Genomic DNA, 26,327 nt, shown 5'->3' on the forward strand with positions numbered 1-26,327 from the left:
TAAGGCTGTTTTTTTTTATTCATTCATGTGATCTGGGCATCAATGCTAGGTCAGCATTTATTGCCCATCCCTAGTTGCCTTGAAAAGGTGGTGGTGAGCTGCCTTCTTGAACTGCTGCAGTCCATGTGGTGTAGGTACACCCACAGTGCCGTCAGGAAGGGAGTTCCAGGATTTTGACTCAGCGACAGTGAAGGCACGGTGATATATTTCCAATTCAGGGTAGTGAGTGACTTGGAAGGCAACTTCCAGGTGGTGGTGTTCCCATGTATCTGCTGCGCTTGTCCTTCAAGGTGGTAGTGGTTGTGGGTTTGGAAAGTACTGGCTAAGAAGCCCTGGTGAATTCCTGCAGCGCATCCAGTTTGACTGAGCAGGGTGTTTGGAGGCAGCACGACATCTGATGAAAGCTCCAGGAATAAGTCCAATGCCCGCCTCAGGTCAGGCCTCAATATTCCAACACCTGTCATGCCTTCACAGGTGGTTCACTCTTCAGGAGGATTGAACATTGGGCTGTTATTCCTTATCTTCAGCTAAGTCCTGGGGTTGGAGAAAAGGACAGCAGACTGGGGTGTCAATCATGACTGGCAAGCATGCTGTGGACCTTGTTGGTGGCTGCACTGCTTACATAGCCGGCCAATTTCCTGCAGGAGTCTAAAACACACATTCTGCCCCTGATTAGCATAAATAAGGGCCCTAATGTCTCTCTTGGCCACTCTGGAGGTTGTTTAGATGCTCTTAAGAGCATTTAGCATTCCCAGCAAACTTGGTCATTTTTACTCCCATCTTCTGGCCAGACATCAGGTGCATTTGATTAATAACCCACTGATAAAAATAACCAATTTGTAGAGATTAGACTTTAAGCATCTTTTCAATCAGAAAGCAACAAGCAATAAAAAGTATATATTTTCAGCTAAAATCATGATTTCATTTTTATAATGCTCCTCTGTGTTTAGGTGAGATTTGGCAGTGGAGGGATTACAATGTACAATGCTAAAAGGCCGATAACAAAAAGATTTACTACTTAAATCAGAGTTTTGAATTGCTTGGATAAGTAATTGCATGCCAAGAGAATGAATGGTTTGTGGTTCAGTAGTTGTAAGTTCTACACTTGGATCACACTTTTCAGTAGTTAACTACTTACTGAAGATGGCAGCGCAATAAGGTTCAGCAGTAGCTCTGCTGATAGATTTTCTTATACCTTCGACACATTGCGGGGAGTTTTGACCCCGGTCTAATAGGGATGGGCTGTTAAAATGCCCCTCCTCCAAACCCACTGCTTTTCCACAGGTTCTGATGTTTAACCTGCGCTGACTCATTGGTACATCCACCAGAAGGCAGCAGGTTCCCTCTAGAAATATGCAGATCAGGCTCCGATTACATTAGCAGGGCCGGATGGCAATATTAACCGCAGGCCTGTGTGGTGAATCCCACATTGCTTCATGACCTGTGTTGAAAGCCTGACGGAAAGAGGAAGCATGGCCTCATTTGCTGCCTACCCGAAAGGGGCGGGAAACAGCAGCAGGCTGACGGCAGTGGAAGATTGGGTGGTTGGAGGCTGTCACACGACACCAACTGATGATCTCATATTGAAGGCATCTACTTATGCTCTTCCCCACAGGGGGAAACATTCTCCCTGTATCCATTCTATCAAAGCCTTTCATAATTGTAAAGACCTCAGTTAGGTCTTTCATCAGCCTCCTCTTTTCAGGAGAGGAGGCCCAGCCTGTCAATCCTTTCCTGATCCGTATACCTGCATTTTTCTGGTATCATCCTTGTAAATCTTCTCTGCACTCACTCCTGAGCCTCTCGATCCATTTTATAATATGGTGACCAAAACTGTGTGCAGCATTCTAAGTGTGGTCTAACCAAAGCTTGATACAGGTTTAGAATAACTTATCTATTTTTCAATTCTATCCTTCTAGAAATAAAGCCGACTCATCCATTTGCTTTTTTATGGTCTTGCTAACCTGCGGTGCAACCTTTAGTGATTGGTGCATTTTAAATCCGAGATAAGAACATAAGAAACTGGAATAGGAGTAGACCATTCGACCCCTAGAGCCTGCTCCGCCATTCAATAAGATCATGGCTGATCTCCTTGGGCAGAATTTTCCTGTTGGCGTGCGGGGGTGAGCCCACATGTCCACATGTAAAATGACACACAGTGATGTCGGGCAAGCATCCCGACATCACCACGCGCCACTGTGATATTTCGCTGGTCAGGCGCGCGATGATGTCCGACGCGCACCCGCCATTAATTAACAGGCCACTTAAGGCCCTTGACTCACCAATCAATACTGATTATACGGCGCACATGCGATCTTTGGGTCAGCGCATGGGCACAACGGGTAGGCAGGTAGGACACATTTGTATAAACCTCATCCATGGGCGGGATAAGAGGGCTCACTCGGGTCGCGAGTGTGTACAGTCAAGTCTTGATTTTTCAAAGTTTTTGAAACTTGCCTGTGTGATCTGCAATACTTCAAAACGCATACCAGCTGCTTCTTCTGGACTCTTAATCCTCAGGTCAGCATTCTGCAGTGAGGAATCTTTTCTGGGCTTGCAGGTTTCTGGAAGCTTTTCCTTAGCCTGGGAATGGGAGTTGAACTGTCCACTGGAGGCAGCTCCTCTGAGGAGGAAGGGAGGGCTAGAAGGGGGACGAGGCCAGGAGTGCACATTCAGCCTCCAGGGGAGCCACCTTTGGGAGGACAGGTGCAGGCACATGCGATGCAGGGCCAAGAGGTAGACCAAGGCAGAAGGAGCCGCAGAAGATGCCACTATCCTGCTGCCAAAGTATACAGGCAGCGAAGCAGCTACGTCAATTTGTCTGAGGTGCAGTGCCGAAGGAGGCTCCATTTCTCAAGGCAGACAATCAACTATATTTTCGCTAATGTGTAGGTGGACACCCCATGCCAGTGGCTCTGAAGGTCACAGCTGCTCTCAACTTCTATGCCTCTGGCTCCTTCCAGGGCTCGGTGGGTGATCTTTGTGGTGTCTCCGAACTTGGGTCAAACAGGTTACAGACGCTCTGCTTAGGTGTGCATTGACATTGGAACCAGGCTAGCCAGGCACAGCAAGCCAGAGGCTTCGCGGCCATTGATGGCTTCCCCCACATCCAGGGAGCAATAGACTGCACACATGTGGCCATTAAGGCACCAGCGGGTGAGCCTGGTGCCTTCGTCAACAGGAAGAGCTTCCACTCCATGAAATTACAGATAGTGTGTGATCACAGGATGCTGATTCTACAAGTCTGTGCAAGGTACCCTGGCAGCTCCCATGACAGCTACATCCTCAAACACTCCCAGGTGCCGGGGCTCTTCAGTGCTCCAGCTTGGCTGGATGGATGGCTGCTGGGTGACAAGGGCCATCCCCTCAGAAGATGGCTCACGACGCCTCTCCGCCATCCAAGAACAGAATCTGAGCAGTGGTACAATAGGAGCCATGTCTCCATAAGGGCTGTGGCAGAGAGAACGATTGGTCTTCTCAATGCGCTTCCAATGCCTGGACCGCTCGCGGTGGAGGGGGGGGGGGGGGGGGGGGGCGCTCTTCAGTAGCCCCCAAATCGTGTCTCAGTGCTAGTGGTTGCATGCTTCACTCTCCCCAATCTTGCACTGGAAAGGGGGATGCTGTGGACAATGAAGGTGTCGACGCGGTGGCTGTGGCTGCACACGGTGAGTCCAGCAGTGAGTCCGAGGATGAGCATGCACAGAGAAATGCTGAGGGGGTAGACGCTGACCTGGGCAAACTGCAGGGAGGCAGGGACACCCGGGAGGCTTTAATCCGATGAACTTCCAGCTAGCATGCTAGGACAAGCCTGGACTGTAGGCTCCATACTTGATACCAAAGTGCCACATCTTCCAGGTTAAGAACAGTAACTCAGGGCCTTGTTAATAAAGCTGAATGTACCACAAAGCACTCCTAACATTTATGGAAACCATTCACACGCAGGAGGAAAGAGGCACCCTCAGCCATGGTCACATGTTTGAATTTAATATCACAGGCAAAGAAACTTAATGAAACAAAATGACAATGGTGTTCCAATTCAAAGCAAATCATGAAGACCTCATCTCGGGCCAACACAAAAACACCAGTGAAAAACGCGTGATGTCCCTAATGTGCCTTAAGTTTTCGTGTCCGGATGCTACATCTGTGTGCTGCTCCGTCGCTGGGAGTGGCACCTGAGCCAGCCTGCTGTCCCTGCTGTCCTGTTAGCCTTGATGATCTTGGCGGTTGTCCTCTGGCCCGTGGAGCCTGTGCTGGCCCCGCCTGGGAGGGAGCTGCCAGTTCCACAGCTGGCATCTCCCCAGTCGTCACAGCCTCACCAGATGGCATGGCCACTTGGAGAGGGGCGGAGGAGCTGCTGTCCTCATTCGGAGCTCCCTGAGAGGAGCCCACAGAGATGACAGGCAGCTGCTGCGCCGACATGAGGTTGCTAAGGACCTCCCTGCTCACCGTGGATGGATGGGCACCGAGCTGGGAAACTTGGTGCCCACACCATCTCCCACACTGGCGCTGACCAGCTGAGGTCATTGCTGATGTGAGGGCTTGCTGGTCCGAGCGCATCCCCAGGAAACCCTGACGGGTCTCCTAGAGGAGGCTCTCCACGAGAGTCGCCACTATCTCCATGAAGGACGCTTGGTGCTCAGACATGTGGCTCATTGCTTCGGTGATCATGCGTGTAGACTCGTCCACCACGGAGGCCAAGCCAAGCATAGCCTCATCTATCTCCCCCAGAAGCTCCCGCACACCCGGCCGCATTTCCTGCTTCTGCTGAGTCGCGGAAGACTTCACAGGCACATCATCAGGCACCGACTGAGCATGTGCCTGGTCCCCTGCTGCTGGCACCCTGGGCACTCTCTGTCTCTGTCAACTCCTCCAGTGGCTGTAAAGTGCCGTCACTGGTCTACCCCAGGACTCTAGTCGATGTTCTAACTCTGAGGTGTTAGTATCTGCTCTGGTGCCTGCCTGGCAAAGATAGTGTGATGCTGGTGTGACTTCAGGGCCCTCAGGTGTGAGAGGGGGCCTCTGCTGCTCCTCCTCCTGGCCCTGCTCCACTGATGCTGAAAGGAAGAACAAGGACAGTGGATCAGATAATGTGGAGACAATGACAAAGTGTATGTCTGTCCCCCGGATCATTATGCGATCATCCTTCCATAGGCAATGGTTGAGCCACTTTGCAAACTTCAATCGCTTAACATTCAGCAGTGCTATGGCTATTGGGAGAACAATGCTGACCTCTCTGTTAGGCATACATACCTGGCCATGGCATCCCAACCTCACTGACACCAGTGGACATGGGCGCTAGGCGCCTCTCCAAATCCAGGACCTCCTGCTCAAACCGGCTGAGAATGGCGATCTGCGCCTGGCCGCCGCCAGTCCTCACACGCTCTGCCACGTTATGAGTATTCTTCTTCAAAATAAGAGAAAAGCATTGATTTGTGCAAATTAAACATGGACTCTCTTCGCACACGGCCCACCCCAACCAGCATGGAACATGTCAGGGCTCCAGAGCCTCCTCACCCTGCTGCTGCCGAACACACACACGAAGATGCTAGGCCTTCCCCCCTCCACCTTGGCCACATGCTGCTTACATCACATTAGGCACCACATGGTATATCCTTCCATAGCAAGGAGGTGCAAGCACGTGGAGCGCAGAGGGCAGCAGATAGTCCGTTGCCACGCCATCTTGAATTTCCCCTCCCAGCATGTCATCATCCTGACTTGGACATATCCTGGAGTTCAAACACAGCGCCTAGGTGCAGCTCCTCCAGGTTGCCCCCAAAACAGTCATGTGGGTCTCAGTGTATCACGTGCTGCGGGCACAGAGCCCATCTCTTCATCACCTTCTTAGGGCGACCTCGGCATGGGCAATATCTGCTGGCCCACCCAGCAAAGGACACGTGCAGTCAATGATTCAATGCAGTCACTACACTCAGATTTGGGGGGGATCAGGGTGGTGGGTGGTGACGCCAGGTGGGGAAAGCCTGCCTGCTGGGTTAAGTGACCAATGCTGACATGATCTTCACCCTTCCTGAGCGCAACAAGTCGTTGAAGCGCTGGCGACACTGGATCCAGCTGCACCGCAACACCTCGCGGGAACTCACCACCTCCACCACCTCCCCCCAGGCACATTTCGTCATGTGGGGGAGCTTCCTCCTCCCATCCTGGGGAACCAGCATGTCCCGGCGTGCTGCCACTTCCTCGAGGAGGGCAGCAAGGCAGTCATCAGAAAAATGATGGGCACACTGGCCTTCCCGCCCTACCCTCCTGTCAGGCCTTCCTTTACACAGGCCGTGGGGTCACCATTGGACCTGGTGGGCTGAGCCTGCCCGCTGCCGCCCGCCCACTCTTGGGAGTCGGGCATTACGCAAGGTGGGCCTTAATTTGCCCACCCGCGTAAAAGGCAGCGCAGACCCGATTGCAAGTGGCAATCTGATCCGCACCCACCCGTGCCTGCTCCGCACCTCCCCTTCCATCCAGCAAATTCTGCTCCTTGTGTGTGATTTCCATACTCTCATTTACCCCTGATAATCTTTGATTCCCTTGCCTAAGATAATCCACCTACCTCTGCTTTAAAAATATTCAATGACCCCACCTCCACCGCCTCCAAAGGCAGAGCTTTCCAAAGAGATCCCTTTATTCCTCTACCCCACCTTGATTTACAATTTCCAATTAGTTAGTGACCTCCTTATTCTTCCTACCAAAATGTGCTAGCTCACATTATCTGTGTTGAACTTAATTTACAATTTTTTGCCCATCCTGCAACTTTATTAATGTCTCCTTGCAATTTGTTGCAGTCCTCAATATTGACTATCTCCCCCCAATTTGTTGTCATCTGCAAATTTAAAAATTGTGTTTTTGATTCCAAAGTCTTAATCATTATTTTGAATTGTGAACAGCAGTGGCCCCAGCACTGATCCTTGTGGAACACCAATTCCCACCTTCTGCCATTCTTTACCTCTGTTCTCTGCCTTCTATCTTGAAGCCAGCTATCAATCCAGTCTGCCAGTTGTCCTCTTACTCCACATTCTCTAACCTCATCAAAGGCCTTTTGAAAATCCAAATAAATTACATCAACCGCATTACCATTGCCTACTCTGTTACCTCTTCAAAAAATTCAGTAGGTTGGTCAGGCAAGAGTTTCCACTTTGAAATCCATACAGACTATTCATTGCTCTATTTTTGGTTAAAGGTGTCCTTCTATTCTCTCCTTTAGTAAGGTTTCCATTATTTTTCCTACCACTGATGTTAAGCTGACTTTTTAGGGCAGGGTTTTGCCCTTGATGGGGGTGCTCGGTGGACAGGCCAATTAAGGCCTGCCCTGCGTGGATCTTAAGCGGCAACGCTGCCTGTGTGAGCGGGGGGAAGAGGAAGAGCACAGGTGCGAGAAAGAGCACTTCAATCCCTCTGAGTCACGGAGCTGCCCCTGTCACATGAGCTGGGACATGTTTTTAATTCAAAAATAAAGTTTTTATTTCATGTTTATTTGCTTTAGGAAACCTCATTCCACCTGTGGATGAGGTTTCCTAAAAAATGTAAAGGCTGCTTGGCCTTTTCACCTGCCCGCCAACCATAAGGTTGAATGGGCAGTGTAAATTTGAATTTAATTAGATTGTTCATGGCCTTAATAGGCCTTTTAATTACTGGAGGGAGCACAGCCGACTCTGGCGCGTGCCCGCCGAACGAAATATCATGAGACCGCGCAACTTCATCATTTCATGCTCGGGCATGTTGGGCACACACCCACACGCCAAGCGTAATATTCTGCCCATAATTCCATGGATATGCTCTATCCCCTTCTTAAATATAGGAGTAACATTAGTTACCCACCAGTCCTCGAGCACTGTACCTTTATCTAACAAATTATTAAATATGAGTAGCCATATTTCTGCTATCTCTCCCTAGATTCTTTAGAAAAACATGAATGCAATCCATCTGGTCCAGGGGTTTCATCCTCTTTGAGTTTATTCAGGTTATTTAATATATCATCCTTTTTTTGTTTTAGGCACAGTTATCTCATTATTCACCTGATCATTTAATGTTATGTCTATCTGTTCTACCTCCGTTGTAACTATCAAAAATGTCTATCACTTAATGGTCTATTCCCATCACAGCCTTCCATTTTCTTTCCTTTCAATGGATTCTCTGGATAAAGGGACAATAAAAGCAACCTCCTTATTTTTTTCTTCGTAGCATAAGTTCTGGAGCCAGTTTCCTACCTTAACTAAAAGGCAGCCAAGGATAAGTGTTGAAAAACTAACTGGGAAGATAGAAGGAGGAGCAAAAGGCCAATGGCATGGAGTGTTTAAGCGAATTTGACCGATAGACAGGTCTACAAGAAACTACAGGTTGTTAATATGAATGTAATAATTTTGCATTAGTTAAAGTTGTTACATTATATCCTCAGCATTCCATTCGATAAATGTCTTCCTAATTCATGTTTGATAATAATCAACATAATTATTCATGTTTTAAAGATTAATCAACAATTTTCTTTAGCTCAATAAGTTAAGTTACGTATTTGTTATATTTGTTCCTAAAAGCCTTAAATATAAGATGGATAAATCTAATTAATTGATGAAGTTCTATAACTAGATAAATATACAGAGGCTCTTTGAGCAGCAAAAGTGCTGCCGGATGCCCGAATCCGGAAGTCCTGCCCCTGAACCCGGTCGCCACCATTTTTGTGGTGGGGGGGATGGGCAGCTTGTGGGGGGTGATGAGGTTATAAATTGCACATCTGTGGTTCAAGGGGCAACTTAAATCAGCAGCTGTTTCCACTCGTGTGTAATTTTGAGGAAGTAGGTGTCTGAGACACAAAGGGCGGAATCGTCCCAGATTTACGCTAAGCGCAGTGTCGGGCGGCTGCAACGTCATTTTGCCCACTGGCCGCAACGGTGGCTTTTCACGCCGTATCGTCCCAATCCTGCCAGATTATTAAGGCATTCCTGGGAAACATGCCGTTTCCATGTTAGGCGGACACTCATTCGCCCACCACGCCATCACCTCGTCGCTTCATCACTCCGGGCGCCATATTTAAAGTCCAGCTGCGCGCACATATCTCAGTGTTTCCAGCCCACGACTGCTGCAAAGAAGACATGGCCCTGAAAGGCAAAAAGACTTCAGCCCCCAGGTTCAATGACGTGTCCCTCGAGTGCCTTTCGGATGCAGTGGAGGCTCAGCGTGATGTCTTCTACCCTAGCTCTGGCCACAGGATGGGCAGCAACATCACTAACAACAACAGCAGCAAAAACAGAAAATGCTGGAAAAACTCAGCAGATCTAGCAGCATCTGTAGAAAGAGAAACAGAGTTAATGTTTCGAGTCTGTATGACCCTTCTTCAGAGCTCTGAAGAGGACAGCCACCCAGTGCCGCAAGAGGATGAATGATCTCCTCCAATACACCAGGGTAAGAGACTCTTCTCATCCCTCTCAACTCTCACACTCACAAACCCATCACAAATCCACAGGGATCTCACTCACTGCCGGTTCAAGGGACATCACCATTCACTCTCTCACACACACACACCTTCATTGTCCTTATCCCATCCATGGGACCACTCAACACCCACACATGTCAGCATACTTATCATCTGGCCTGGCAGGCATCCTGTTTACATTCTCTCCATCGCTATTCATGCAGGACAAGTTGGCACACAACAAAAGGGAGAGGTCACAGACTGGTGGAGGAATGCCTGAAATCAAGATCCTCACAGACTTTGAAAACAGAGCCATCCAGTTGACCGGCAAGATTCTGGACCATTCCTGTGCTGACAGTGAGGCTGGCGGTGCTCTACCAAGTGAGGATCCAGCAGTACAATATCCATCAGACAACCATGTTGTGAGTGATGTGTCCTGTTTCGCAGGCCACTGCCATGCACTAATTATCTCTCCTTGTTTTTGCAGGCACATCTGCCAAACATTTGACAGAGTCCATGACCCAGGGCCTCCAACCAAGTACGGAGAAACCTCTGAAGAGGAATCTGAAGGCACCCTCCCTTAAGTCCTGTCACAGCGTCACCCACACCCTCCACCAGCGCAGAGACACACACCACGGTGGATCCTAGCTTTAAAGTAGCCACGGGATCACAATCTGGTGAGCACATCACACTTTCTGATCCACAACAAGTGGAGGCAGGGACTTCCCAGATGTCCAGTACCCAGAGGACTCCTGGAAGCCAGAAACTTGCAGAGTCTGACTCAGATGACCAACCTCTGGACTTGTCACAGTTGTGGGAGCTGCAAAGACAAGCTTGGGAACATCAGGAAGGGATGCCTGCTGCACTCCTCAGATTGCAAGGCACAATGAAGGAGTCCATCAGCCATCAGTCTGAGGTGATAGCACTGGCATGCCAACACACCAAGGTCAATACTGGTAGGGTGACAGCTGCCATAGAGACCTTGGTCCGCAACGTTGCTCCTGTACTGCTGCATGGGCTGAACCCCATTGCTGATGCCATAGTTGGCCTCCAATAGTGTGTATGCAAGAGGGCTGCTCTCACTTCAGCCACCCCTTCTCCTCAAGGAGCAACAGCTCCCACTCAGGCAGGGGTGAGCTGCACCTGAGCCCAATCAGGAAGCACAGTCTGGGCTCAGGTATTAATCATTTGTACATACTGTTCGCTATTGTCAATAAACTCCCAAGAATGTCCCCCTGCCAGTGACTCCTTGTTCTGAAGGGCAGTGTTTTTGTCACTCAGGTGTGAAACCTTTCTGCACGAGATAAAGGCAGGTGTCTCAGCCAAGGCCTCTTCCCTGTGCTTTGTGCAGCCTTCAGGCCAAAGTGATGGTGCAGCCTCACACTCCCTGGGCACATCACTGGTGCCTGCACCTCGATGGTGTCATTGCTGCCAGAATGTCATGGGCAGGCATCACAGAGTTCTGCCATTCTTTCTGTGTGCTCTCAGCACCTTTAAGGTGGGGCTGCCATCTGTGACCAGTGACGCTGTGCACCTGAAGGGCTCAGGTGCTGAAGGCAGACAAAGGATCAGATGCTTCTAAAGATTCATGGTTGTGTCTCTATGATATGACCCTGATCACAGAGTGCAAGCAAGATGCCCTCGGCCAGACAGGAGTCAGACATTCTCAGAGGCTACGTGAAGATCTATGGAGTGTCCTCACTGCATGTCATCATCATCCTCCTGCAACTGATTGACTTTTAGGGCCTCCACTATGTCTCCATGACAGGAGCATTCTCACAGAGGGTATTCACACTGCCATAAGCCAGACTGGAGTCAAATGTCATAGATGCAATGTGAGGATCTATGGGGTCATCTCATTGCATGTCATCATCATCCTCCACAAATCTAACATCCATGAGGGCCTCCCAAGTGTGCCTGCCTTGTCTGGCCAGTGCGAGGACATCATCGTTGTCATTGTCGCCTTTGAGAACCTCCTCACCCACATCACCATCAACGTCCTCCTCATCGGAGGAGACCTCCAGCTCCTGTAACTCCTCCTCAGCCAGCTCTTCTCCCTGTTGCAGCGCCAGGTTGTAAAGGGTGTAGCAGGCGACGACCTTGCGTGACACCCTCTGTGGACTATACTGAAGGGCTCCACCAGCCCAGTCCAGGCACGGGAACCTCATTTTCGGCATCCTGATGGTTTGCTCCATCACTCTGCGAGTTGCTGCATGAGCCTCATTACACCTTTGCTCTGCTGCAGCCTGAGGCCACCGCACGGGTGTCATCAGCCACGTCTTCTGCGTCCCCTTGTACCCAAGGAGCCATCCCTGCAGCCTCTGTGGACCCTGGAAGACGTCAGGGAGCTGTGACCGACTGAGGGCGTAGGAGTTGTGCACACTCCCTGGAAACCGTGCGTACATCTGCAGGATGCATTTGTGGTGGTCATGCACCAGCTGCACATTCAGCAAGTGGAATCCCTTGCGGTTGACATAGTTGACAGTGTGTTGCGATGGAGATCTGAGCACCACGTGAAAGTAGCTGACGGCGCCTGAACTGTCTCAGCTGCAGAGGGATAGTCACTTTCTATAAGGTGTTCCTAATACATGGCCACTTACCTCGCCCAACCCCTGCCACCCCACACACGTTTGTGCGCTACCTTCAACTGCAGGGCAGCCTTTGCCTCTCCTCCCACCAAGTAGCCTCAACAGCAGGGCAGCCTTTGCTCTCCTGCCGCTCCCCCCACCCCCCCAACCCCCACCCCAAAGTCACCTCAACTGCAGGGTTCCTCGTGAGTGTTCCACCATGTTACTATGCACTCACCTCCAGGTTCCCCTCAACACAGAGCCCACCAAGTGCATGCCCTTTATTTGCTGTTTTGAGACATGCACGCCAATGTGAGCAGATGATCCAGCAAGGGCCAGTGGGGGGGTGTGGGGGGGTGGTTGATGGTCCAGCAGGCCAGCCTTATAATGATATGCTAGTGTATTACAATGAGGTTCCCGATGTCCAAGGGCGGGAAATTTGGCTCACTATCGATGGGCTGAGGGGTTGATCGCAAACTGGTTTCACGACGTTGTGAAAGCGATTTTTTGCCTTCTCACCATGTTGTCTGCTCACACCACTGAACCCGCCTGGCGCCAGGGGGCATGGACAATTCCGCCTGTAGTGTGCAGATTAAACCTGGTAGTAGCAGGTTTGAAACTTGTGAATTCATTTGGGTATCCTTTTGGATATGGACTAAGGATACCTTTGGGAGAAATAAGGCACCCTTTGGGAGAGGTCAGGTGCGTTCGCTTTTGTTAAAATAGACATGATTGTGCATAAAACATGCATAATTGGAACTGACAAACTGTGAAAGATCCATCAAGCCATTAAAGAACTGTCAAACTGAAGACTGAGAAAGCTATCAAAGAACTATCAAGCTGTCAAAGAACTGCAAAAACTCATTGGAACTGTTAAAGCTGTCAGGAAGTTTAACTCCGCTGGGCTTTAACTTCAAATAAAAAGTGTTAAGTTTAAAAAAGATTAGTGCCTGCTATTTCACTCTTTCTGTTGACATAAGCCCAAGGGCTATTATATGATTTGTGTTGCATGACTGATTTTACAACCCAACATTATCACAGTGGGTTGCCTGTTTAGTGAGCAGTTTGATTGACAGCACCAAGTGATTTTTTAAAAATTCATTCATGGGATGTGGATGTCGCTGGCTGGGCCAGCATTTATTGCCCATCCCTAATTGTCCTCGAGAAGGTGGTGGTGAGCTGCCTATTTGATCCGCTGCAGTCCACGTGGTGTAGGTACATCCACAGTGCTGTTAGGGAGGGAGTTCCAGGATTTTGACCCAGCGGCACGGCAATATATTTCCAATGTTTGTTCTCATAAGAGAGTAAGTACCTAAGTGATTTTTTTGATTTCATAAGTTGAAGAAATTTCAATGTATTGATTTTTTTTTAATTGGTGAGAGTTTTTTTTTAAATAGTGACATCATCAATATACAGATTATTTTATGACAGCATAGGTCCTGAGGTTTGTCCATGGAGAATACAATGTGAGCTGGCATGGAGGGGGGAGTGCAAATTGTGGTGGATGGGGGCATGAGTTGGCACTAAATTGGCATAAGACTATAAAGGACCATGGGGTGAGTGAGAGGTATAGATTGGCATGAGCGTATAAGGGCCATGGGGTGGCATGGAAGATTAGGAGGGGCCATGGGGTTGCAATAGGTTGGCATGGATGGGGCATGGGGAGTGTGTGTGGAGGGGTGACGGTGGTGGGGGGGCCAGAGCACAGAGGCAGACCTTCCACGCAGCCACCTTCACACCTGGCAGTCGCCGCATTCCTTCCAGGGTTGAGGGGCCTGACTTCTAATCCCGCCTGCCACACGGAATGAAAATCTGACCTTCTGGGCCTCTTTTTCCCTAGTCAGGTTGGCGGAGCCCAGGTTATAGTTACAACTGTCGTAACTGATGGATCCTGTACAGATAATCCATAAAACATGAGAAAAGAAAGTACTTGGATTTATAGAGAGCCTTTCATGACCTCAGGGCCAAAATGCTTTAGGGCAACGAAGCACATTGAAACATAGCCACTGCAATGTAGGGAATGCAGCAGCAAATCTGTGTACAGTAAGGACCGCAAACAGCAATGTGATAATGGCCAGATAATCTGTTTTAGTGATGTGCGCTGAGGGATAAATATTACCCATAGCAAATTGTAATTATAATTGGACCTTTAAAACTAATTGCCTGATCTGACATTGTAAAGACCTTTCCCTCTCAGCATGTCATGAGAAAGCTGATATAAATATACTTATTCCATGTTGCTATTGTGTTAAGATCACGCTTGCTCTGACAAGCAATTATAATTCACTGCATTTTAAGAAAAAAAACATACTGCAAAAGTAGCTCCTTCCACACATAAAAAAATTAACTCACAAACAAGTCGGCAGATAGACTGTGATCTAAGATTATGCCTGCTTCCACAAATTAGCCAACTCAAAAAATAAAATCCACAATGTACTGACACTGTTCCTCCATTGTTACTGTCAATTGGTAGGAAGGGGGTGAATCTTACTCATGCAAAGATGCTGTGTTCAACATCTCTTAAAAAAAAATCCTTTTCAATATTTTAGCTAAAGTGCTAAAGCGGTTGAGCATTTTGGTTCCATGAAATGATATCCTAGGGTTGTGAGTCTTTCTGTTTCCTCTGTTGGATGAGTTACGTCAGTTTTCGACCAACTTGCTTGGAGGAGTGCCAAATGTTAGCCATTCCATTTAAGATGGGATGAAAAATGAAAATATGACAGACCTACAATAGTAACAATTTGTATCAGATAATGTCTTCAATCCAGTAAAACATCGCAAGCACTTCACTGAAGACTTATCAAACAAAATTGGCCATTAACCATACCGGGAGATATTTAGGCAGATGATCAAAAGCTTGGTCAAAGAGGTTGGTTTTATGGAGTGTCTAATTGGAGGGAGAGAGATAGAGAGGCAGAAAAATTTAGGGAGGGAATTCCAGAGCTTAGGGCCTTGGCAGCTGAAAGCATGGCCAACAACTGTGAGCAATTACTATCGAGAAAGTTCGAGAGGCCAGAATTGGAAAGTGCAAATGTCTCAGAGGGTTGTAGAGCTAGAGGAGATTACAGGGATAGGGATGGATGAGGACAAGGAGGGTTTAAAAATAATGAAAATAATTTTGAAATTGAGATGTTGCTTAACTGGGAGCCAATATAGGTCAAGGAGCACAGGGGTGATGAATGAACGGAACTTGGTGCAAGTTAGGACATGGGCGATGGAGTTTTGGATCTCAAGTTAACAGAGGCGTGAAAAGTGGGAGACAGCCCAGGAATTAGAATAGTCATGTCTTGAGGCAACAAATGCATAGATGAGAGTTCTAGCAGCAGATGAACTCAGACAGGGACAAAGGCAGACATGGTTACAGAGGTTGAAATAAGAGGTCTAGGGAACACATCTCGGGGTCGACTATCACACCAGGGTTGTTAGTTTCTTTTAATTCGTTCACAGGATGTTGGCTTTGCTGGCTAAGCCAGCATTTATGGCCCAGGCCTAGCTGCCCTTGAGAAGGTGGTGGTGAGCTGCCTTCTTGAACCACTGCAGTCCATGTGATGTAGGTACACCCACAATGGTGTTAGGGAGGGAGTTCCAGCATTTTGACTCAGCGGCAGTGAAGGAACGGCAATATATTTCCAAGTCAAGATGGTAAGTGGCTTGGAGGGGAACTTCCAAGTGGTGGTGTTCCCATCTATCTGATGTTCTTGTCCTTGTAGGTGGTAGTGGCCGTGGGTTTGGAAGGAGCCTTGGTGAATTACGGCAGTGCATCTTGTAGTTGGTACACACTGCTGCGACTGTACGTCAGAGGTGGAGGTCATGAATGTTTATGGACGGGGTGCCAAACAAGCAGGCTGCTTTGTCCTGGATGGTGTCAAGTTTCTTGAGTGTTGTTGGGGCTGCATTCATCCAGGCAAGTGGGAGTATTCCATCACATTCCTGACTTGTGCCTTGTAGACGGTGGACAAGCTTTGAGGAGTCAGGAGGTGAGTTATTCATTACAGGATTCCTAGCTTCTGACCTGCTCTTGTAGCCATTGCATTTATATGGCTAATCCAGTTCAGTTTCTGGTCAATGGTAACACTCAGGATGTTGATAGTGGGGGATTCAGTGATGGTAATGCCATTGAATGTCAAGGGGCAATGATTAGTAGTCAGGTTCAGCTTAAGACAGCTACTAGGGAGAAGGATGGAATCGGTGGCTATGGAATGGAGCTTATGGTGGGGATGGAAAACAATGATATTGGTCATCTCAAAACTTAGCGGGAGGCAATTTCTACTTATCCAGTAATGAATGATAGACAAAGTATCCACCAATTTATATATGGTGGAGAGAGGTGGTGGTGGTAAGACAGAGCTGGTGGTCATCAGCATAGATATGGAAACTGACTCTGCTTTAATATAATGTCACCAAGGGGTCAACATGTAGATGAGAAATAGGAGGTTGCCAAAGATAGATTCTTGAGGGACACCAGAAGTGCAGGAGTGGGAAGGGAAGTTATTGCAGGTTCTCCAGCTGTCATTACATACATTGGTTAAGAATGGAACAGGTGAGAACAGTCCCACTCGCTTGGACAACAGTGGAGAGGTATTGGGGAAGGATGGTGTAATCAACCATGTCAAAGGCTGCAGACAGGTTGAGAAGGACATGGAGGGATAGTTTATTTCAGGTCAGAGTGACGCTGAGTATCATATTTGACCTTCATAAGTGACATTTCAGGACTGTGGCAGGGTTAAAAGCCTGATTGGAGAGGTTTAAACTTGGAGTTCCAGGAAAGATGATCACAGGTTTTGGCAATAAGAGCATATTCAAGGACTTTGGTGAAGAAAGAATGGTCGGAAATGGAACAGAGAAGAACAAGTCTGGTTTTATGAAGAGCGTTTTTTAAAAATGTATTTGTTCATGGGATGTGGGTATCACTGGCTAGGCCAACATTTATTGTTGATCCATAAATGCCCTCAAGAAGGTGGTGGTGAGCTGCCTTCTTGAACCACTGCAGTCCATGTGGTATAGGTATGATGTTAGGAAGGGAATTCCAGGATTTTGACTCAGCGATAGTGAAGGAACGATGATTTTGTTTCAAGTCACTGTGGCTTGGAGGGGAACTTATAGATGGTGGTGTTCCCATGCATTTACTGCCTTTGTCCTTTAAGGTGGTAGAGGCCATGGGTTTGGAAGGTGCTGCTGAATGAACGTTGATGAGTTGCTGCAGTGCATCTTGTAGATGGTACATACTGCTGCCACTATGTACCAGTGGTGGAGGGAGTGAATATTGAAGGTAGTGGATGGGGTGCCGATCAAGGAGTCTGCTTTGCCCTGGATGGTGTCAAGCTTCTTGAGTGTTGGTGGAGCTGCACTCATCCAGACAAGTAGGGAGTATTCCAGCACACTCCTGACTTGTGCCTTGTAGATGGTGGACAGGCTTTGGGGCTGGTGAAGATGGCGTAGAGTGGTGAAGATGGCAGATATGGAAGAGAGAGGAACATTATCAGTGGAGAGAAACCACACAATATCGGTTATCCTAGGAAGGGGAGCTGGGTGGTCAGCATTTTTGTGGGATTAGGCTCAAGGGAGCTTTAGATACACATCATGGGGGAGAATCTTCGGCTTGGTGAGTGGGGGAAGGGGCCCGCTTGCCAAGGCGTAAAATGATGTGGGGTGATGTCAGGCATACGTCCCAACGTCATCGCACGTCATTTAGATTTTCAGTCCGGTGGGCATGCAGCTGAGTCGGCTGCACACCCGCCGAACTGTCAAAGGCCTATTGAGGCCACTTAACTAACAATTAAAATAATTAATGGAGATGGCCTTCACGTTTTTCAGGGAACCTCATTCACGGGCGGGATGAGGTTTCGTGAATGATTTTAAATTTTCTCAAAAATTTTTATTGAAATTAATGCACATGTCCCAGCTCATGTGACAGATTGATGAGGGCACATGTCATAAACTTTCTTTTAATACTTTATTGAACTGTTAAAACTAATCTCCCTGAGGCAGCTCTGTGCCTCAGGGAGATTTCTGCACTCTTTCACGCACATGTGCAAAAGAACGCAGGTCCCGACTTAGAGAACACCCCGCCCACCACCTCCCCACCCCCCATCCGCACAGGGAGCGCTCAGCGTTTCCAGGTGCACATCACGCTGGGCGGGCCTTAATTGACCTGCCAACGTAAAATGGTGGCGTGGACCCAATTGGGGGCGCCAATCGGGTCTGCGCCTGCCCCTGCACAAAGCCCCCGATGGGGGGAAAATTCCACCCATAGACAAGATAAGCTTGGAGATGGCATGGGGGGGGGGGGGGGGGGGGGGGGGGTGTGCAGGGGTGGGGGAGAGGAGAGAAACCAGCAAAAAGATGCAAGTCCATGGCATGGACAGGAAGAGATCTTAGAGGAAGCTTGGCCTGATGGACTAGGGGAAGAGAGGGAAGCAGCAGAGGCCGGACATTCTCAAACTTAATGACCAAGAAGTCTATAAGGAGAGAACAAAAATAAACTTGCAAAGAAAAAGGAAACAAAAATGAGATCAGAGATTTTTGGTCTCAAATTGTAGAACTCAATGCTGAGTCCAGAAGGCTGTAAAACTGCCTATGTGAAAGATGAAGTGTTATGCATCGTGCTTACATTGAGCTTCACTGGAACACAAAAGGAGGCTGAGGATAGAGAGGTCAACATGAGAACAAAGTGGAGTATTAAAATGACAGGTGATCGGATGTCCACGAGCTCTTCACAACTATTGCTGATAAGGGTGGAAGAGACAGTGGGGAGAGGTTTGAGAAGATGGTGTATAGATGAGAAAAGAAGCTCGGGATTGATTATCTTTGCGTTTTAGGATGATCCTGAAATAGTGAGCAGTTTTGGTAGATGAAAGCAACACCTGATACAGCTCACTGCCTAGCCGGATAAGAACATAGGAGCAGGAGTAGGCTATTCAACCCCTCGAACCTGCTCTGCCACTCGACTAGATCATGGCTGATCTTCCACTTCATCAGCATTTTCCCACACTATCCCCCTATCCCTTGATACCTTTAAAATCAAGAAATCTATCAATTTCTGTCTTGAACATGCTCAATTACTGAAGGGAAAAAAAACAATTCGGACCAGTACTCTTCTTTCCCAGTTTTTACTGGTGTCCCATTTAAGGTATACAAAACCAGTTCAGACCAGTATTCTTATTTCCCCGTTTTTATGGTTTTTTCATTCTGGACATCCCTCTGTGCTAGAAAATTCCAAAAATTCACCACCCTCTGAGTGAAGAAATTCCTCCTCATCTTAGTCCTAAATCACCTACCTCTCATTCTGAGACTGTGTCCTCTGGTTCTAGGTCCCCCAGCTTGGGGAAACATCTTTCCTGCTTCTACCCTGTTGAGTCTTGTAAGAATTTTGTATGCTTCAACAAGATCACCTCTCATTTTTTGGAACTCTAGAGAATACAGACCCAGTCTCCTCAATCTCTCCACACAGGACAATCTCGCCATCCCAGTTTGCCGAATGTTCATTGCACACCCTCTATGGAAAGTGTATCTTTTCTTTGGTAAGGAGATCAAAACTGCACACAATACCCCAGGTGCGGTCTCACCAAGGTTCTATACAGTTGCAGCAAGATTTCCTTACTCCTGTACTCAAATACTCTTGGAATAAAGGCCAATACACCATTTGTCTTTCTAATTGTTTGTTGCACCTGCAACTAGTTTTCAGTAACTTATGAACAAGGATGCCCAGGTCCCTTTGGATATCAACACTTCCCAATCTCTCACCATTTAAAAATACTCTGAATTTCTGTTTTGCCTACCATTGTAGATAACTTCACATTTTCTATATTTTATTCCACCTGCCATGTTCTTTCCTACCCACTTAACATGTCTAAATCCCCTTGAAGCCTCTTTGCATCCTTCGCACAACTCACATTCTCACTTAGTTTTGTGTCATCAGCAAACTTAGAAATATTACATTTGGTCCTTACATCCAAATCACTGATATAGATTGATAGCTGTGGCCCAAGCACTTATCCTACAGATACCCCATGAATCACAGCCTGCCAACCTGATAATGACCTATTCATTCCTATTCTCTGGTTTCTGTCCCTTAACCAATTCGCAATCCACGCCAGTCGATAACCCCCAATCCCAGGTGTTGTAATTTTGCTATCTGACCTCTTGTATAGACCTCATTGAAAGTCTTTTGAAAATCCAAATACACCACACATCCACTGGTTCTCCATTATCTATTCTGCTCATCGCATCCTGAAAAAAATCCAAAACGTTTGTCAAACATGATTTTCCTTTCATAAATTCAAATTTACTCTGCCCAATCCTACCATTATTTTCTAATTTGTGTCCTGTTTATTATCAATTCTAGCATTTTCCCAATTACTGATGTCAGGCTAACAGGTCTGTTGGATATCTGCCATATATCTTGGACTTAAAGGAGGGGAGATGAGGAAGTGACCAGGGTGTGAGAAAGAGGGAGTGGTCTTAACAGGGCCTAGGGAATCAAAGGTGGAAGTGAAAGTGATTGAGCAGATTAGTAGCTGTAAAAATGTCATGGTGAATGGAGGGCCAAAGGCTAGACATTTGGGATTTTGAAAGTGCAGTTCTAAGTAAATTTGGTGAGAGTTGCTCCAAGGGTGGACACAGGAGGAATTAGGATTAGGAGGAGGAAAGAGGGTGTCAGTAAGGATCAATACAAGGAAGTGATCAGGAATGACTTTGTCTGTGATTGACATGATTCGAGCAGCAAGGCGAGGCAAGATAGCAAGGTCAAGTGAGTAGTCATGAATATGGGTAGGGGAGGTTACATGGAGGTGAAGATAAAGGAGACACAGGGGAAAGATAAAGGAGTGAACTCAGGGGACAGGAAGCATGATGAATTGAAATGGAGGTTGAAATTTCCAAGGATGAGAAGTTGTTCAGCACAGGGGCTCAGTGAGAAACAAAGTGAAGGTATCTCAAATGACAACATTTTTATGGTACTTAGCTGGGCGGTAGAGAATGAGGAATGTAAATGAGAGGTGAGAAGAGTGGAATAAAGTGAGATGTTCAGTGTGCAATTGAAAAGTGCTGTTAATGACAGCTTTGAGACATGAACAACTTAGCTTTGCCCTGCCCTCTTTGCTGATGGAGTCGAGTGTAGCATCCTCTTAGATAAAATGGGTGCAGAACTGGGACAGAAATCATTTTCTAAATTTAGTTACATTAGAAACAGCAGAACACTTAGCCAATGTAAAACTGTGTTAGAAAATAAAAGCTTTTCTACTGAGACCAAGAAAACCAGCCTATTTTTACAAATTGTGGAGTGATTTTATTGGGGTTGAAATATGCATATTAGATTTATTGCTCCTTTTTAAAATCAATTAAAATTTAAATTTTATGCAGTTAAATTAATATTGCTTTTGGATCATTGTGCTGAATAAAATTGATATTGCTGCATTTTTTAACACATTATTTAGTTGACTTTTGTTTCCCCAGCTGAAGGCTAGCTGTTACCATGCAACAACAGAAAGACCCATTTCTGTTCCCCTAGCAATAATTATAGGTCCTGCCATACATATTGGTTATTTTAGTCTAATTATAGTTCTTCATGTTTTCACATTTCAAATTTCCACTGTGCCTGGTAAACAAAATGTTGCATTGTCTTAACAGAGCAATGAACATGAAAGCGCGTGAAATACTTTTGCAACTTATTCCTGTTAGAGACCGTCAGCAAAATGGAAAGTCAAGGTCTGGAAATTATCAATGCCGATAATAACAAATGAGCACTTAATGTGTACGCCAATATGCCAATCCTCTGACTGTTACTTCAACATAGGGATTAACTCATTTATTTGAAATGGGATGTAATAAAGGATTACATTTAGGATTGTTTATTGTTACAACTTTGCACACATGAGCTGCTGCTATTTTACCAACTCCATTTTGAAGATTGATTTGCCTAGTCTGAATCTAGTCAGTTGCCCAGCGACAATATTAGCACAGCGTCTACTGGTGTTAAGGAATCATCTCTAAATTGCTATACTCAGAGCGATAAATCATTGCATATTTGTCTGTGGTGGCCGTTATGGGCATTTCTGACTATCTTCACCTGAAGATTCACATTTCCTGCTGATACATAGAGTCATAGAGGTCTACAGCACAGATAAAGGCCCTTTGGCCCATTGAGTCTGCGCTGGTCAGACAAGTACCTAACTATTTTAATCCCATTTTCCAGCACTAGGCCCATAGCCTTGTATGCCATGGCATCGCAAGTGCACATCCGAATACTTCTTAAATGTTATGAGGGTTTCTGCCTCTACCACCCTTTCAGGCAGAGAGTTCCAGATTCCTACCATCCTCTGGGGAAAAAATTCTTCCTCACATCCCCTCGAAACCTCCTGCCCCTTACCTTAAACCTATGGCCCCTGGCTATTGATCCCTCCACCAAGGGGAAAAGTTCCTTCCTGTCTACCCTATCTATGCCCCTCATAACTTTATACACCTCAATCACGTCCCCCCTCAACCTCCTCAGCTCCAGGGAAAATAACCCCAGTCTATCCAATCTCTCTTCATAACTAAAACTCTCCAGCCCCGGCAACATCCCGGTAAATCTCCTCTGCACTCTCTCTAGTGCAATCACATCCTTCCTATAATGTGGATTCCAACCTGCACGCAATACTCTAGCTGTGGCCTAACCAGCATTTTATTCAGTTCTGGCATAACCTCCCTGCTCTTATATTCTATGCCTTGGCTAATAAAGGCAAGTATCCCATATGCCTTTTTAACCACCTTATCTACCTGTCTGGCTATCTTAAGGGACTGGTGGACATGCACACAAGGTCCCTCTGATCCTCTGTAATTCCCAGGGTCCTACCATTCATCGTGTATTCCCGTGCCTTGTTTGTCCTGCCCAAGTGCAAAACCTCACACTTGTCCGGATTAAATTCCATTCACCACTGATCAGCCATCTGACCAGCCCGTCTATATCCTCCTGTAATCTAAGGCTATCCTCCTCACCATTTACCACCCCAGCAATTTTCGTGTCATCCGTGCACTTACTGATCAACCCTCCTACATTCAAGTCTAAATCGTTTATATATACCACAAACAGCAAGGGACCCAACACCGATCCCTGTGGAACCCCAATGGATGCAGGCATCCAGTCACAAAAACACCCCTTGGCCATCACCCTCTGCTTCCTGCCACTCAGCCAGTTCTACATCTAATTTGCCAAATTGCCTTGGATCCCATGGGCTCTTATATTCATTATCAGTCTCCCATGTGGGACCTTATCAAAAGCCTTGCTGAAGTCCAAATAGGCTACGTCAAATGCAATGCCCTCATCTACACACCTGGTCACCTCTTCGAAAAATTCATTCAAATTAGTCAGAGATGACCTCCCCTTCACAAAACCATGCTGACTGTCCTTGATTAATTCCTGTCTCTCCAAGTGTAGATTAATTCTGTCCCTCAGAATTGCTTCCAATAGTTTCCCCACCACTGAGGTTAGACCGACTGGCCTGTAGTTCCCTGGTTTATCCCTTCCTCCCTTCTTGAATAACAGTACCACACTGGCTGTCTTCAGTCCTCTGGCACCTCTCCTGGGGCCAGAGAGGTATTGAAAATTATTTCCAGTGCCCCTGCTATCTCCTCCCTTGTCTCACTCAACAGCCTGGGATACATTTCATCTGGGCCTGGAGATTTACCTACTTTTAAGCCTGCCAGACCACTTAGAACCTCCTCCCTTTCCATGCTAATTTCTTTAATTATATCACAGTCCTTCTGCCTGATTTCCATACCCAGGTTGTCCCTCTCACTTGTGAACACTGACACAAAGTATTCATTTAAACCCTACCTACGTCTTCTGGCTCCACACACAAATTACCATTATGGTCCTTAATGGGTCTTAATCTTTCCCTAGTTATCCTCTTACTCTTAATGTATTTGTAAAATAACTTTGGATTTTCCTTTATTTTACCTGCCAATGTTTTTTCATGCCCCCTTTTGGCTCTCCTAATTTCCTTTTTGAGTTCCGCCATACACATTCCATACTCCTCTAGGGTTTGAACCCTGTTTAGAGCCCTCAGTAGATGCCATAAGCCTCCTTTTTCTCTTTATCCAATCTTATTTATCCCTCAACATCCAGGGTTTCCAGAATTTGTTGGTCCCACCCTTTATCTTTGCTGGAATATGTTGGCCCTGTACTCTTCCTATTTCCTTCTTGAATGAGTCCCACTGCTCTGACGCAGATTTACCTAAAAGTAGCTGCTCCCAGTCCACTCTGGCCAAATCATATCGGTTTAAAATCGGCATTCCCCCAATTTAGAACTCTGATTTCAGGCCCATCCTTGTCCTTTTCCATAACAACCTTGAAGCTATCGGAGTTATGATCACTATCTGCAAAATGCTCCCCTATTGATATCTCTACCACTTGCCCAGCTTCATTTCCTAAAATTAAGACCAGGACCACCCCCTCTCTTGTAGGACCTGCTATGCCCTGGCTTAAAAAGCCCTCCTGGATGCATTTTAGAAATTCCACTCCCTCTAAACCTATCACACCATGACTAACCCAGTTAATGTTGGGGAATTTGAAATCCCCCACTCTTACTACCCTATTATTTTTACACTTCTCTGAAATTTGCCTACATATCTACTTTTCCATTTCTCTCTGGCTGCCTCGGGGGCTACAGATATGTTTTGAAGAAATTACCCACTTTCCACTCATACCAATTTTGTCTCTAAAATTATTAACTTGGGAAAGTTCATCTTGGTGTCACACACACATATGGTCCAGGATTTTGCCCTCGTCGGGCAGGCTTGGCGGAGGCGGTCAGGAGCAGACGGGATGCCAATCGCCGCCCGCAATTGGGGCCGGACAGCAATTTCACGCTGGCGGACCAATTAAGGCCCGCCCAGCGTGAAATGAGTACTGCAGTGCTCAGCGCTGCCTGTGGGGGGGTGGGGGGAGGAGGGCGAGTGCGTAAGTTTGCGTATGCATGCACAGGAAAAGCTCCCTGAGGCATACAGCTGCCTCAGGGAGATGAACGTTTTAAGAAATGAGAATAAATAATTTTAAATTGTTCACAAAAATGTCCGCTCATGTGACTCTGTCACATGAGCAGGAACATGTTATTAATGAAATGTTTTAATTTTTATTTAATTTTTAATAGCTGTTGGAAGCCTCATCCCGCCCGTGAATGAGGTTTCCTAAAAAATCCAAAGGCTGTTTGGCCTTCTCGCCTGCCCACCAACCATAAGGCTGCTGACTCCCGCACGCACCCACCGACTGAAATGACACTCGCCCAACATCATTGCGCATCATTTCACGCTCATTCAGGTCGGGTGCATGCCTGCCTGACAAGTGTAATATTCTGGCCATGTTTTCAGTAGAGGTCCTTGACAGCGATCAGGAGCAACAACAGTGAGCAATTTCACCTTTCTATCTTTGAATGGTAAAGTAAGTTGCAAAATCTTCACAACTCTTCCAATTGAGGTTGGCTTACTCTGAACACACTAACGATAGATCATGGGTTGTTCTGGTCATGGAGTTGTGTTGAATCCTGATAGTATATGACACATGCTTGATGGGCTAGAAGGTCTTTTATGTGTGCATTATTTTCCAATAAAATGTACGTATAGAGTATTGTCATGAAGATGGATTACAATTTCACCAACTAAATATGGACATATTGAACTCTTTTGGGAAGGCCTGTAGTTTTTAAAAAAGAAATGCAAGGAAAGACACTGATGGCTGATAGTGTAATGTGCCCACTTTCTGGAAAATTCCTGTTGGATTACACTGGCAGACCTTTCCTGAGAGAACATGGAATTTCACACCTGAAGGGGTGTGAAGGCCTACCTCAAACAGGGACACTTGAAAGTAAGGTATGGAAAATGCAAAAGTCTGGAATTTAACCTCCTATGTTTGTGTAGAGAAGGGGAACTGCTTCTCCCTAGCCAGCTACATCTCATCAGACATCCAAAAACACACCTTCTGTTGATTTGTATCACAGAAGGTGTGATAAAGTTCCTGAGATGAAAGCAAAACAGACTGTGGATGCCTATTTCCCTCCCTCCCTGGCTGAAGACTAGTGTTTGGCAGTGGCAGAAGCAAGAAGCAACATCAGCCTAAGTCACCCCTGCAGTGACAAACAGGTGATCTCCCTCTCACTGGAGAGAAGTGTGTTTTAGCAGAGACAGACAAGCAGGAACAAACAGGACAGCCTCCTCAGTCACCTCTACCGAGACAAACAGGTCATCTCTCCCTGTGGGAACAAGTGTCCCCAGCAGACTGTGAAGCGCCAAAGCCAGCTCCAAAGTTCAACCTGAATCATGTAAGTTAATGGCTGCAACACAGCACCATCTACACGTCACAATTTTTAAAAACTTTT

The 26,327-nt window shown here is 46.8% G+C and overlaps 1 protein-coding gene across 1 annotated transcript in view; it reads right to left on the reverse strand.

The window, feature by feature from the left end:
* The window catches only part of LOC121277930 (glutamate receptor ionotropic, kainate 2-like), a 538,995-nt gene that overhangs the window by 7,057 nt on the left and 505,611 nt on the right, over window positions 1-26,327 (reverse strand). The window lies entirely within an intron of this gene.

Source organism: Carcharodon carcharias, chromosome 5 (genome assembly GCF_017639515.1).
Source record: "Carcharodon carcharias isolate sCarCar2 chromosome 5, sCarCar2.pri, whole genome shotgun sequence".
NCBI classification, from domain to species: domain Eukaryota; kingdom Metazoa; phylum Chordata; class Chondrichthyes; order Lamniformes; family Lamnidae; genus Carcharodon; species Carcharodon carcharias.